Raw genomic sequence first — 9020 nt, forward strand, 5'->3', positions numbered from 1 at the left:
AATTATCAGCATTGTACATCCAACATCTCTAGCACAGATTAGAAATCTCTAGCGTTTGCACGCCCTCGATATCACTTTCCGCTTTTTTTATATTAAAAAACAACTGCCTGCAGTCGAAGCGTCAGTATCGTGAACCAGGATCAGACACCAAAACAGTGGCGAAATGGCCGATCAGAAGATAAACTCCTAGATCGCGATCAAGTGTTGAACCGTCTTCGTGCAATGGAATTTTCCAGTGATCCTTTCCCGGTCCGAGTTTAAAATTTGATCTTCGTTCGTGCACACGGCCATTATTGTGATTTCATCATGCTATGTATGCTATTACGTCTGTAACGCATACTGTGAAGTTGTAGCGATTACTTTCACAAAAATATTTTAAGATAATGTCCCTTAGCATTAAAATAATATCGCTAAATGCTTTCTAAAGAAAAAGGTTCTAAACTACCTGTACATTAATTCCCACTAAACATAAACTTGCATGTCTCTCGTCTCAATCTGTTCTTAAGATTTGTAACATCCTCTTATGGCCGAGTGCACCAACGCCGATTATTTCGAAGTTCAGATGAGCGGGATCATTTTTGATCCACTCTAAATGAACTTGGTTTAAAGATTTGCATTGCACCAACGAAAAACGACGTTCAAGAGATTCCGTTCAAATGATCCGAGATTAATTTGTAAGGCTATACCTGATTGGTTGGCTAAAACAAATGACAATCAAGAACCCCACCGAATAGTGTGATGTGTTAAAGTATCAACGTGTAGGAGAAGAAAGTAATTCGGGCCGCAAACTTATCTGAATTTGAGAAATGTACTGATCAACCTTGTCGACGAGTACAAGGATGTAGTAGGGTGTAAAGAAATAATAATCTTAAAAAAGAACTGACGGCATAAGACAAAAGAATAAGGAGAAAGCATGGAACCTTCTTCTACGGGACTTCAATGCCTTACGAAATGCATTCGCGAGAGAACAGCGTACGCTGAAACTCGCCCGCTCAATAAAGATATTTTATTATTATTATTACTGTATTGTGGTAAGTATTTGAATTTTTCATTTCTTAATTCTTATATATTTATATTGTTATGTGTAGCAACAGCATGTAGCAATATCGTAACATTGCTCTGTTCTAATTTACCTTGGACTTGCACATGTTTTGTGTTCTGGGATAGAAAGTACAGTATTTAGAAACATTTCGACTTTGCACCACAGAACCACAAATTATTATTATTATTTTGGCAGTTTTTAGTTTACTTTACACAACTCTCGAATTATCAGCATTGTACATCCAACATCTCTAGCGTTTGCACGCCCTCGATATCACTTTCCGCTCTTTTTATATTCAAAAACAACTGCCTGCAGTCGAAGCGTCAGTATCGTGAACCATGATCGGCCACCAAAACGGTGGCGAATGGCCGTTCAGAAGATAAACTCGTTTTGATGTTCCTAGATCGCGATCAAGTGTTGAACCATAGAGGAGTTAAGGAGTAGAGGATTACCCCACATTTAAACCTCGCTGCGCTTTGAAATTGCATTTCCATCGGTGGCCAGTAGATGGCGCGGCCGTCTTCTTTTGCTGTTTCCAGCACAAATTGGGGGGAGAGCTCTTTCGGTGACAGTCACGTGGGTTTCAAACGTCCTTATTGGTCAGATCTCTTGTATCCCATCAAGGCTGTTACCAATGGCAAGGGCTTCCTTTTTCGCTGGTTCCCTTCCAAGCACCGCTGTTAGGGGTGGGGTGAAGAGATGGGATGGTTGATGCGTTTCCGCCACCGCAAAGTTCTTCGGAATCTTTTACTCGAAAGTAAGGTTGCCTTTCCTATGCAATTAACAGATTCTTTGAGTGTTTATTTGAAGGCGAAATTGGGAATGTAAAATGTAGGCATTTTCAACTGGCGCCTGAATTTTCAAATTCAGTTCTCAAAAAACTTTTTTTAAAAAATATTTCAACTTCGCTTGTGGAAATTTTCATTACCACTTTTGAAATAACGAGTACAGTGTGTGGGCCTCCCCGATGGCTCAGTGGTAGCGTCGTCGCCTTGTAATCAAGGGGTTCCGGGTTCGATACTCGGTGGAGCTACAAGTGGTTCGGATCCCACTTTAAACTGTAGGTCTAGTCCCGATTGGCCTGAGCAAAAAGAAAAAAATAATAGCTCATAACTGAAGTACAAACGGGGGGCGGCGAATTCCATGCACCCGCGCAACAATCATTTCTTGACTGCAACAATCTTTACTCGGCCTTGCCGCACAAGAAATGAAAATGAACTGAATAGCGTGAAATTCAAATAATTTTTGTTTCACTTTGCTCGAAATAAAATCGTTTCTTTAAGATAGGGTGACCATTCGTCTCGTTTTGACCGGGAGAGTCCCGTTTCATAGGCGTGTCCCAGTTGTCCCGTCGATATTATACAAGAAACACTATTTGTCCCGTTTTTTAAAAGTCTAGGAATTAGCTTGAAAACCAAGTCTAAATTTGAGAGATTCTTAAAAAGAATGACTTTCTGTGTCTTGGCGGAAATTCAAATGTCAAATCCCGCGTTTTGTGTTAGATATTAATATGTGATGCAACTTTTTCGGGGAGCTTTATTAACGGTTAGTAAAGAATAAAGTTGTTCTCAAGAAGATTGGTCCTTCTGCAAAATACTTCTGGCATAGTACTCATACCGAGATTATAAAAATTAATAGCTCTTGACAACGAGAGATCATATTTTACATAGATATTGTTCATGATGTATCATTTATGTGATCCATACTATAATAAATAATAAAAAAGGTAAAGTGCTCCCCTGTGCTTTGCACCACGCCATGAAGGCGTATCTCGGCCGAAGCTTGGAGTGATATGATCAGCACCACGCCCCTGGCCGCATTTACCTCCCAGAGTTTCCTCCAGGTATCCACTTTATACAACACTGGGCGAGCGCCGGAGCCGCATAAACAGGTGGAAAAAGTCCCGGTTCTCTCAGCCGGGGATCGAACCCGGGCCTCTCGCATGGTAGTCAGACGCCATACCGACTTTTTTATATATAAAATAAAGAAATTCCCCTATTCGGTGGTATCCCCCGTCATTCACACACATTTTCTCAACATTCGTACATATCAGTTTTTCTCTATATTCTCGGTTTTCTAAATTTACGGACAACACAAACATCCAAGTCCTAGCCGGGATTCGAACCCGGGACCACTATGCTAACCACTCCTCCACGGAGGCCGACCACCGACTGAGCTACAGCGGTTACTATAAATAATAATAATAATACGTTAATGACAATAATTTTATAGCTAATTAGGCCTAACCAATTTTTCAGGAGGGAGTAAAGTGACCTTTGGGTCAAAATATTATGGTCACCCTACTTTAAGAGCAACATCAAATCGTACTTGACCATGATTTTATGTTTAAATTTTTGCAGCTTTTAAAAATTAAGATATACTATTGATGAAATCCTACGAGCAATATTTGTATTTTCCTCAACCACTACAAATTTTTAATTCACCATGCTCCAAAAAACTTGTAAAATTATTGCTTTTTTATTTTGTTATTTTTTTTTTTTTTTGAAGAGTGACAATTGTCAATTCAACCTGTATGTGGAGTGAGTTGACGATATGTTCGGGGTCAGTTGACAATACTTGTAATTCTACCTTTGAAATGGTTTGGCATATTTTATTTCAAACAATATACTGCCTTAAAATTACAGATTACAAAAATGTGATTTAATGAACAGCATAATATGTAACATAAATGTTCCAAACCAAGGTGCGGAATCCCGGGGGGACGGGGGAATTCCTCCCACCAACGATCTTGTCTTGAAATTCCCCCCTCCCCCCACAAAAATTCTTCCAAGGGGGGAAGAGTTTTTGTTTTAACAACAAATATAAACAATTAGTTTGAGATTCGAATATACATGACTGGAATAATATCGAGAACATACAAAAAGAACGGACAACAAAGAGCCTCACCTCTAAGGACACTAAACCCAGCAATCCCCAGAACACAGAAATTGGACCGACTTGTTACTTCTTCTCCATTTCTCATCGTCTTTCGTTAGCAACCACGAAGTACATAGATATATTAATAAAACACGTAATAGCATTTATATGTGAATTTTATACATGAAACTATATCATCTTAATATATCTTATTTTTTATCCCTCCTCCCTTATGCACATCATTGTTCATCTATTTGCAATTATACATTTTGAATGAAAGACAGTCGATATAATATATTGTATATATTATAAAATAATTTGAGACATTTAATTACATTATATATATAAATATGGGTCGGGTCATTCATTCCATGTCAAATCAGGCAGGAGTTGACCCTCATAGTCACGATGTTGATGATATTTCGGACACAGCTTTGCTTTGCTCCAAAACCTGTGAAAGGATTTTGCTGAAATATGATTATTACAAATTATATGAGGGTTGTTCAAAATGTCAGTTTTGAGCATCATGCTCTTTTCAATTAAGTATATCTCGGGAACGAACGAAGATACAGAAGCGTTCTTGAGCTCGTTGTAAAGGGGAAAAACGGTTGCATGTTATGAGATGATAAAATGTTGAAACTTTGTAAAATTTGAACACACTGTTCAAATGTTCAAATTTCAAGTTTGAACAGCTCAAAACATCCCCTCATCGATTTTTCTCATTTTTGAATATTTTTAACTACCATCCTTCCTCTTCATACTAATAAAGTTTTATGAAGGTTTTTTTTTTATATAAGAGAGAAAAATGAATTTGAAATTTGTCCTGCATCAGCAATGAACTGAGCTATAATGAGACTTTTCATTTGTGTCGCGCTAGAGGATATACATACGTACTGTTCAGGGACAGATGATATTCCTCTTGATAATAGCCTTTATTTTGTGCTGTAATTGCTAATTTATACGTTACTGTTTTCATATTTTTAGCCGCGTTCATGGGGACGAGATGTGGGAGTGTTGTGAAAACTTCTGTGTTAGCCAAAAAAAAAAATTAAGTTGAAAACGACGAACGTTGGGAATGATTCCGTAAAAGATGGATTTTGGTCAGTTGTTAGACCTCTACTAGAAGAAAAAAATCTCAAAAGTTCACGTCCTTCTCCCCTGTGCTTCCCCTCAAGCATCGGATTCACAGACTCTTAGTTACTGGCTTATATCTAAGCAGTTATTTTTCTATTAAACTTTTGATCCTCATTAGATAGACTGAAGAAAAGGTAATGTTTCGTTGTTCAATAATGCGTAACGATCTGTAGGATTTTATGTTTTGGTAATGAACGATACCCCTATAAGATTGGATCACATATAAAGACGAATTCAAAGGAATTATTTTCCGGAGAGGGGCATCGTAACGATCTGTAGAATCTTTTAAATGTAACGTACAACGAACTCTAAAATCCCAGACATTTAGCCATCACTTTCCAAATCAGGAAATTGCTAGAACCATCTAAGGAATGTCTTGTTAGACATTGCCGAGCTTCCTTGATCGCCGTCGTTGCAAACAGGTGTAAACGATCGCAATCAAGTAAGAGTCTACAGATAACTGAGTCGGCATTACTGAGTAAATTCGATTGGAATAAATGTCTGGAAGGAGAGGGGTCAGTGGTCAGTTCTAAGTCAGTCAATCGAGGAGCGAGTACGAGGATTACGAAGAGAGATAAGAGGACGCCTTGGGAAGACCGTGTCGAGACGAGTCGCAAGTCAGACTCTTTGTATAGTCTCGAGCGTAACCTCTCATCGCATATCTTCAGTAGTGCAGAGACAAGTATACCCTTTCCAATAAGCCATGTTGATCCAGTCTTTGGGGGTTTAAAACTCAAGTGGTGTGTCTTGCCTCACGTAGGGTTACCAGACGTCCGGTTTTTCCCGGACATGTCCTACATTTTAGCCTTATGTCCGGCGTCCGGGAGGAATTTGAAAAATATCATAAAAGTTCTACATTTTGAGCGTCACAAAATATTAATTAGGAAAATAGGTAACAGAAAGAAATCATGCTAGTTACAAGTCTATGGACTACGCTTCCAAACTCAATAGTGAAATTTATTTTGCTTCAGTCATTGATGTCCGTGTGCACGAACGAAGATCAAATTTTAAACTCGGATCGGGAAAGGATCACTGGAAAATTCCATTGCACGAAGACGGTTCAACACTTGTTTACCTTCTGATCGGCCATTCGCGACCGTTTTGGTGTCTGATCCTGGTTCACGATACTGACGCTTCGACTGCAGGCAGTTGTTTTTTAATATAAAAAGAGCGGAAAGTGATATCGAGGGCGTGCAAACGCTAGAGATGTTGGATGTACAATACTAATAATTCGAGAACTATGTAAACTAAAAACTGTTAAAATAATAATAATAATTTGTGGTTCTGTGGTGCAAAGTTGTAATATTTATAAATACTGTACTTTCTATCCCAGAACACAAAACATATATAAATGTCATATATTACGCGCAAGGTAAATTAGAACACAGCAATGTTTACGATATTGCTACATGGTGTTGGAAATATGATTGTATAAATTTACGAAAATACATGTTACTGGCTATTTACACGACACGACAATATAAATATATAAGAATTAAGAAATGAAAAATTCAAATAGTTACCACAGTACAGTAATAATAGAAATAATAATAATAATATATCTTTATTGCGGGCGAGGTTCAGCGTACACTGTTCTCTCAAAATCGAATGTATTTCGTAAGGCATTAAAGTCCCGTAGAAGAAGGTTCCATGCTTTCTCCTCCTTTTGTGTTGTGCCGTCAGTTCTTTTTTAATATCATTATTTCTTTACACTCCACTACATCCTTGTACATATTGACAAGGTTGATTAGTACATCTCTCAAATTCAGAGAAGTTTGCAGCCCGAATTATCTTCTTCTCCTACATGTTGATACTTTACCACATCACATTACTCTATGGAGTTCTTGGTTGTGATTTGTGTTAGCCAACCAATCAGGTATAGCCTTACAAATTAATCTCGGATCAGTTGAACGGAACCTCCTGATCGTTGGTGCAATGCAAATCCTTAAACCAAGTTCATTTATTGTGGATTAAAATTGATCTCGTTCATCTTGATTTATTTTGATTTAGTTTATTTTACTTCGCGTTTTGTGCCTCTTGGCTAATTTGCGAAGATGGGGATGAGTGATGAAATGATGAAATTGATGAATGGACATTCACAAACAACCAAGCCCGACCGGGATTCGAACCCGGGACCCTTGGCGTCGCAGCGCGATGTGCTAACCACTCGGCCACAGGGTCGGGCGATCTCGTTCATCTGAACTTCGAAATAATCGGAGTTGGTGAACGCGGAAATGGGTCATTGCCCCCCCTCCCAAAAGTTTGTCCTGCTATTAAACAAACAGGAAAACGGAAGCACTTAATGAACAAAGTTTTGGGACCACTTTCTGATAACGTCACTGTTCAATGCCTGAGCAGAATTTCTTGCCTTAGGGTTTATACTGATGGAACAAGGTCTTGCCCATTCTGATTCAATATTCAATACAATTTGATTGTAAAGCAGGGGTATAGATAACAAAATTATTCATGGTGTCTGCCAGTCAAGGAAGTCATGGTAGTCAAGAAAAAGTAAATATATTAACAAGTAGGTCAAGAAGTCAATAAAAAGGCAATAAATTATTCTTGTGGTCAAGAAGTTTTGCTATCATAATGACTGATTGGTTGATTTAGTTTATTTTACTTCACTTTTTTCTGTCCCTTTGGCTAATCGCGAAGATGAGGATGAATGGTGGTAAGATAAGATGGATGAAGAGACAGTCACAAACATATAGGGACAACCGACACAAGCCCCACATGAGTAGACGCCAAAGCCTCGCTTATTTGCCAAACACAGTTCAGGCTCTTTAGTACGGTTTTTCATTAAATAAATATTTATTTTCTTAATTACTAATTTTCAACTTTACCTAAGTAGCGGTCGAATAAATAGACATTAAGAAAAACGGAAAAAGGTATAGAAAAGTCCAGAAAAAGTCAAGAATTCTGGATGTGTTATTTTGGTAGACACCCTGGACACTACTCAAGATGAAACTTCTCGAACCATTTTCAATTACGGTAACTGCTGAATATTTGTTTGCCATTACAGGTCATAATTCAAATGTTGAGAGAGTACTTTCATTACCATCAGCACAACAGACTCACGAGAGAAATTATTTTTTCATGAATTCTGTAAAATGTTTGTTTGGTACTGGTCCCTATAATTTCAAAGAGTTTGACTGTCCACTCTAACATAAATATAGTTTGGCTAAACCTGAAATTTTGATAAAGATTGTCTCCTCTGAGAAGTACCGCTTAAATCATGTAGTGAGAGGTGCATTGATTAGTATGATTGCAAGTTTTGAAATTTTGCATTTAAAAATTCATTAAGAATTAATTTTTTTAAAACTGAAAAGTGTCACTTTTCAACTACTTTCTAAAGTGTTCTATAGAAATATCTATTATTTATTGAGAATGTTTTGTGTCCTACCTACATTTTGGATAGCATGTCCTACATTTCCCTTACAGCGATCTGCTAAGTGCTAACCCTAGCCACACGTATGTGTTTAGTCAGTACCACTTGCACCTTACCATCAGGTTTGCCATGAACAGCGAGTATGCCAATAGTTGGGGGTGATGAATGATGAATGAGCTACATTACCCGTAGTACGATCCCACGTGGTGATAGATGTGGGATATTCATTTATTTCAATTCGAAATAAATGAAAATTGGAAGGATAGGCAATGATACGAATGTAAGTGGTTTTCACGTTATGTAAGAAATCATCTTTTAAAATAAAGACAAGTCTTGTCTTCCCCTGTAAAATAGAGACAAGTCTTCCTGTACTTTTAGAATTTTCTCGATTGTAACTATCAGATAAATTATGCGACAGAATATTATTTGGAATAAAAATTATAGCCTAATTTATAAGCGTTAAACTGATATAACTTTTAATGTATTTAATCAAAGAATCGCCATAAGATGTGTCTCCAAATAGAGGACTCGTACCCACAATCTTGATCACTGTCCAGCGGCTAAGTCCCTAATGATTGA

The sequence above is a fragment of the Lepisma saccharinum genome, chromosome 5 (assembly GCF_977018435.1).
Source record: "Lepisma saccharinum chromosome 5, izLepSacc3.1, whole genome shotgun sequence".
In the NCBI taxonomy this organism is placed as follows: Eukaryota; Metazoa; Arthropoda; class Insecta; order Zygentoma; family Lepismatidae; genus Lepisma; species Lepisma saccharinum.